Source organism: Pan troglodytes, chromosome 1 (genome assembly GCF_028858775.2).
Source record: "Pan troglodytes isolate AG18354 chromosome 1, NHGRI_mPanTro3-v2.0_pri, whole genome shotgun sequence".
NCBI classification, from domain to species: domain Eukaryota; kingdom Metazoa; phylum Chordata; class Mammalia; order Primates; family Hominidae; genus Pan; species Pan troglodytes.
Genome location: NC_072398.2, coordinates 24,534,954 through 24,541,965, shown reverse-complemented (window position 1 = coordinate 24,541,965; position 7,012 = coordinate 24,534,954).

Genomic DNA, 7,012 nt, shown 5'->3' with positions numbered 1-7,012 from the left:
GGATGGCAGGCTGCAGACGCTAATCTAACCGCACAGCCGTCCTGCAAATGCAACTGGATGTAGAAGGTGAATGGTCCGTGTTACTTCTCACCATGGAGCTGTTTTGTTTCTATACTCTGCCTCCTTTCAGAAAGATTTGAAGTGGCTCATAATAGGAGACACAAGTACACAAAGACCATTAAAATGGAAGTAGAAATGTCTTTTTTTTTTTTTTTTTTTTTTTTTTTTTGAGACAGGGTCTCACTCTGTCACCCAGGCTGGAGTGCAATAGTGCAGTCATGGCTCTCTGCAGCTTTGACCCTCCTGGGCTTAGGTGTTGCTCCCACCTCAGCCTCCCGAGTAGATTACAGGTGCACACCACCATGCCTGGCTAATTTTTGTATTTTTTGTAGAGATGGGGTTTTGCAATGTTGCCCAGGCTGGTCTCAAACTCTTGGACTCAAGCAATCTGCTCACCTTCACCTCCCGAAGTGCTGGGATTATAGGCTAAGCCACTGCCACTGGCCTGACAGCTCTTATGTTTATGAAAGAGAAACATCCAGATATTTCCCTCCCACAAGTTGTGATTGGGAAATAATTCTCATGATCTGTTGGGAGTTTCAGTGAATTTTCAGTTCCTGGGAGAAGCTAATCATGATGATAAAGATAAGAGTAAAGGGCACAGTTGATGGGGCACGTGCTGTGCGCCAGGCACTGTGTTAAATGCTCACACGTTGACCTCACCCACCCCTCACAGTGATCATGCACAGCAGGTTAGCTGTTCTCGTCTCCACGTCACCCATGAGAGAACTAGGGAGGCTCAGGGAAGGTGAGTCTTCCCTAGGTGAAGTAGCGCAGAACAAGGGCTTGATGCTATGAAGAAGTGGCCAAATAATGACAGTTATAAACCAAGACACCTGGCAGTGATCTAGATGCTTCATATGCTTTTCCCTGATCCTCATGACAGTACCACAAGGTGGATATGATCTCTCTTTTATAGATGAGGAAACTGAGAAGAGGAGTCACTTGCAGAGAGCCACAGCTAGCAACGGGTATGTCTAGCTGTAGCTGGGATTTAAACCCAAGTCCGCCTCTTCTCACATAATTTTGTTCTTATTGCCCAGTCTCTTATTGTGTATCCCACAGAAGTGACCAAAGGGAAGAAGAGAGGAAAAGCAGGAGAAACTCCTCTGTTTTCCAAAATACAAAGTGAATATTTTCCTTGAGAGACAAAAAGCTCACCTTTCCAAGCATGCATCAAGGAGAGAGCTTCCCAGTGGGGCAGAGTCATCTCCTGAAGATGGTGTTGGTGAACTGGCTCCCATTCTTTAGAGAGGTAGAGCTATAGGCCTGGTGTGGCTGTGCCCAAAGGGTCAGAAGGGAACCTGGAAGAGTCACTTAAAGCTCACTTTTCGCTTTGCTAAGGTGGAAGAATAATGGCACCTACCACACTGGCTTTCTATAAAGATTAGATGAGTTCATACCTGCAAATAACAGAACAGTACCCTGCGTGTGGTCAGCACACTCACTGTAGAGGGCGAGTCTTCCCTGCCATCTGGGCCAATACATTGTTGTGTTGCTATAAAGGAATACCTGAGCCTGGGTAATTTATGAAGAAAAGAGATTTACTTGGCTCACAGTTCTGCAGACTGTACGAGCATGGCTCCTGCCTCTGCTGAGGGCCCCAGGAAGCTTCTAATCATGGTGGAGGACAAAGGGATAGCAGGCGTGTCACATGGTGAAGAGCAAGAGAGAGAAGGGAGAGGTTTCAGATGCTTAAACAACCAGATCTCATGTGAACTGAGCGAGAGTGCACTCATCCCCAAGGGGATGGCGTTAAGCCATTCATGAGGGATCTGCCCCCACGATCCAGTCACCTCCTACCAGGCCCCACCTCCAATATTGGCAACCACATTTCAATATGAGATTTGGAGGGGACAAACATCCAAACTGTATCACCATCCTTACTATGCCCTGTGCCCATTCCAGGGCAAGCTCCCTCCCTTTGGGAGGACCGTGAAGCCAACTGGCCACGTGGAACAGGAGTGAAGATTCCTGGATGCTGCCACCCTACCGAGGCCCCATTCCTGTCTATAGTATCCTGAATGGAGGTCAGGCTGGGACCCGACCCCTCTTTTCAGTGTCATGTTCTCTGCTAATAATGATAACCACTGCCGTTGAGTACTTGCCATGTGCTGGATGCTCTGCAAAGCACTTGACATATGTGGTCTCATTTAATCCCCACATCAATATTATGGAATGGGAATAATTGTTGTCTTCAATGATAGTTGAAAATATTAAAGCTTATAGAGGTCTAGCAATTGAGCCAAGGTCACAATTGCTAATAAGTCATGGAGCCTAGACTTCCACCCAAGTCCTTTTGACTCCAAGGCTTTGACCATTTTCTCATTCCTGAAAGGGTGATAGAGTCCAGGAGGACAGTGGGATGTGAGATAGAAGAGAAAAGGGGATGACAATGGGACAGCAGTGTGGCTCTGCTGAGCTCACATGTTTCACAGCAAGCAATTCTATGTGAATGACTTTATAATCGGAAGGATTTTGGCTACAGGATCTTGTGCAAACTTCTTAACCTTTAGAGACTCAACTTTCTTATCTGTAAAATGAGGCTAACAATACCTCCCTTTCAGTATTCTTGTGATAACTTAAGTAAATTATGTACAGAATGCTTGTTGAGCCTGTCTCAAAATTGGTGCTCAACAAATCTCGGTCCTCTGTGCTCCACCCGACGGCACTTCCCTTCAAAGAGGGGAAGGGAGGATTATGTAGATAAAAACAGGTAAAATGCTTCTTCTGGTAACACATGACGACAGTCAATGAATCTTAGCTCCCTCCTTTCCCCTCTCCATCTTCGGGGTGGACTGTTCCAGGCATGCAACATGGGTAGCAGAGCTCAGCCCTCTCAAGAAAATCCTCCCTTTGCATCCTATTTTTAGGTTTGGTAATTGCACCAATGTTGAATAAAGTTGTCATCGTTATGACAGTTTTGTTCTCCTACATAAGAGATGAATGCAGCCAGCAAAATGCTTTGACAACAATTAATTGCACTCACGCTGTGTCGTTACACAGATCCATTTCCATAACCCTTTCTCTTCCTGGACTTGAGCTGTTCTGTTTTCATCTGTGCTCTGGCAAATGACTGTTTGGGCAGAGGTTTCTCCAGGCTTCGGAGCTGCCGGTCCAAGCTGGACATCTTGGGGCTGCCTCTGTTCCTGAGGCTCAGGCAGAAGGCACTACTCACTGTGGGCGTTTGAGGGGGCATCCTGGGACATGCCCAATGACTTGGCTCATCCCAGGCAAAGGAGAGGAGGAGCTGACCAAGGGAGTAAGCCTTCAGGACACAACCACACATTCTAGGGAAAGGTGGGGGCAAGTTGTAGCTTTTTTTTTTTTTAGACCGAGTCTCACTCTGTTGCTCAGGCTGGAGTGCAGGGGCACGATCTCAGCTCACTGCAACCTCCGCCTCCTGGTTTCAAGTGATTCTCCTGCCTCAGCCTCCTGAGTAGCTGGGATTACAGGTGCCCGCCCCCATGCCCAGCTAATTTTTGTATGTTTAGTAGAGATGGGGTTTCACCATGTTGGCCAGGCTGGTCTCAAACTCCTGACCTCAGGTGATCCACCCGCCTCAGCCTCCAAAAGTGCTGGGATTACAGGCATGAGCCACCATGCCCGGCCAAGTTTTAGCTCTGTCCAGTTTAGCAGGGAGCAGGCTTTCCTTGTGGGGAGCGGCACATGATGGAAGCATTTCACACAGCTGCATTTGCAGAGGGAGACCTCAGTGCCCACACGTCGGATTGGGTTTCAGTTGCTGCCCATGATCCAGAAATAGAAATAGAAACAGGGTCAAAACAGCCACAACAAAATAGCATTTTCCAGGCTTTGCTCCCACCCACCCACTCTGTGGTCATTTCTGCCCCTGTTAAATTCTGCCTAGATAGTTTTGGATACGCCAAGGGTGCTATGAACTCGACCTCTTAGCTACCACATGATGCCCACATTTCTTCCCAGCCAGTGGGGTGCTAAAAGTGACTTGTACAGGCTTATGAGAGCCAACTGTTTAGTTTTTTAGGGATTTTACTAAATAGTTGTTAAACAGAGCCATTATTAAAAATGAAGTTATGTAAACTTACAATTAAATAATTTTAAAAACAAAGGTAATACCTAGTCAAACTCACCACTTCCCAATTATTTTACTACATTTTACTTGAGGTTATGTCTATTGTATCTGTGGCAGAAATGCTATGTGACGGTATGCTGCTGTGTATCTCTTCCCAGCTTTGCATTCAGTGATGACCCATTGATTGCTTGAAATTGGCCATGGTGAGAGTATTTACTCTCTGTGGATGTCCCCCTCCCTCGCCATTCTTAGGGCAATTCCTCTACATGCACGGCCTCCTCTAGGCAGGCCAGTCTCCTCACTGGACCCCAGAGTACCTCAAGGGGCAGACACATACCTTTTGGCTTAAAGAAGCAACAGTGTGAAAAGGTGGTTTTATGTCCCAGAGTTTGCCTGCCTGACAGCCAGCAGAGAGACTTAAATGCCACCACAGTGTTTCTGTTCAAACATCAAACAGGAGTCTGAGCAGTAAACCTTGTCCTTTTCAAAAATGCTTGACACATCAGAAAAACAAGATCACCTTTCTGGCGGTTTTATATTTCTGATCTTCTAGAGCAGAGGAAGTAGGGAAAATGAGAGCCCCACTAAATACCAGTCCCCACATCAAATTATAATGAAACCCATCAATCAGGCCCCCATGCCTGGGACAGTCTGTTTTGATTGCTGCAATCAAAACAGCAGGGCAGCACTAGAGGCTTTGGGGGAAGTTTTGTAAGTGGCTTCCTAGGACAGATCTTGCGATGCTGTTCTTATTTTCCCAGAGCTAAGTTGAAAATAAGTGTGATGTCAAGGTCACTTCCCAGACTCTATAAGCCCTGTCAGTGAAATGGAGATGCCCAGCAGATGAGCCAGATCCCCAAAGGATGGTTAGGAACCCTGCACCGTAGTGGACCAGTCTTTAAAATCAGCAGTTCTGTGTTCTTCAGTAATATTTTATGCTTGCATTCAAAACACCTATGCCCCGAGGTGTAGCGCGTATCTAATGGTGTTACAGGTACCAGTGGAAAAATTAGTCATAAGGACCCAACGGCAGCTCTAGCATAACCACTTCTAGGTGAAAATAAGAAAATGAGGCCAGATCACATTTTTCATTTGAGACACATGCCCCCCAGGTCTGCATTACTGGGAAACCCCAACATAGGTTTCAGCTTCACAGTTTGAGGAAGCCCAGCCCATGCCAGGTGCAGACGTTCAGCCCCAGTTGGATAATGATACTTTCTAGGGAGCTAAGTAGTGGTAACCCAACAGCACTGGTTCACGGGAGGTGGAAGGCCATCCTGAATGAGTACCTTGGGGCTTTGCAGTTGACGCTGTCCTCTTCACTGCTTATTATCAGTGACTTTCAGATGAAGGCAATTGATCAATTCTGGGCTAACACAAAACTGAAAAGGATTCAATCAGGACAGGAAGAGATTTTTTTAAAAATATCATAAGCTCAGACTCACTAGAGGAAATACAATAGGCATATGTGAAAGGTCTTAAGATTGGGCTCAAAAAAGTCAGCAGCAAAATATAGAAGGGGTGAAGGCAACCATGTGCTTTAGGAGGGACATTGAGAAATCTGAGCCTGCCCATAGCAGGGCATCCAGAGTCAATTTCACAGGACTGGGGAGAGAAGTCTAAAAGACTGTCTTCAAAGACATGAAGGCTCCAAGAGGGTAGAAACCAGGACTTGGGTGAAAACAGCACCCCCACCCCACCCCTTGCTCTTCAGATGGTGTTGGTTGAAGCAGTTGCTTCCCAATGAGGGTTCTGGAGAAGTGTTAGGCGAAAGGACCGTTCTGTGGTCAAATGTGTGTGGAACTGCTGGGCTAAACACAAGCAGTCCTTTTCAAATCTGTCTCAGTGGGACCTTTGGTCAGAAGCACCAAGAGGGGCACTGTTTGCAAAGCACTTTTCTGTGAAAGGCAGCAGTGGAGACTCAGCAGAGAGAGGCATGAGGCAGAGCTTTCTGGGGTTGATGGAAGACTGAGGGATGAGTGTGTACCATGGGATGGAATGGTTCCAAATATGGAACCAACTATCAGAAGTACTGTAAAGAAATAGGACTTGCCCCAAATTGAGCAAAACACAATGACAAACCACATAATTGAAATGCAGAAAAAATAGAAAGAGCCGAATTCAGGATACCATCAATTATAAGCCCTTTGAGGACAGGTATTTATTTAGATAGCTTCAGAGCTGGCTTTGTCCTTACTAGGCCCATAGTAAATATATGTTGAATTAAATTGAATTTTCGATGATTAGAACCAGCAGAAGGCAGAGATAACCTCATAGTAAATAGGAATCAGTATCCCAGGGAGGAATGTTAAGGCAACGTAGCAGGCCCATGCAGGCTGTGTCCTGGCAATATCCTGTCGGGTTCAGTAGCAGTAAAACAGGAAAGGGCATGCGAAGGGCATCAGCAGATTGTCCTTTACCACTGCAGAGATCACTCCAGACTAAGGTGGAGTGGTTTCTTCTTCTGAATTCTTCTCTTTCTTCTCTGAATCACTAAAACATATGACTCCTAGGCCTAAAGGAACAAAGACAACTGGCTCTCCGGAGTCGCAGAGTGGTTATTGATAAACTCCATCACTTTTTGTACATGTAACAATTTAGAAAACATTAACCAAAAACAAAAACGAAAACAAAAACCCAAACAAACAAAAAGGCCAGGCCTTTGCATGTTTTTTATTGGCATGAGAGAGTCTGGCTTATGGCCAGGGGAGCAGCAGTTGGGGAGTGACACACAGGAAACCCGCCCACAGTGCCCCGGGTGTCTAAGAGGTGGTCTGAAGTCCTTCATTGGCTCAGCTCTTGTCCAATGTTTCTGGCAGAAACGGCTCAGAGGCTCTTGCTCTGCCCACAAACCCTTGGAAGTTCTCCAAGCTAGGGCTGTGAAAGGGGAGGGAGGGG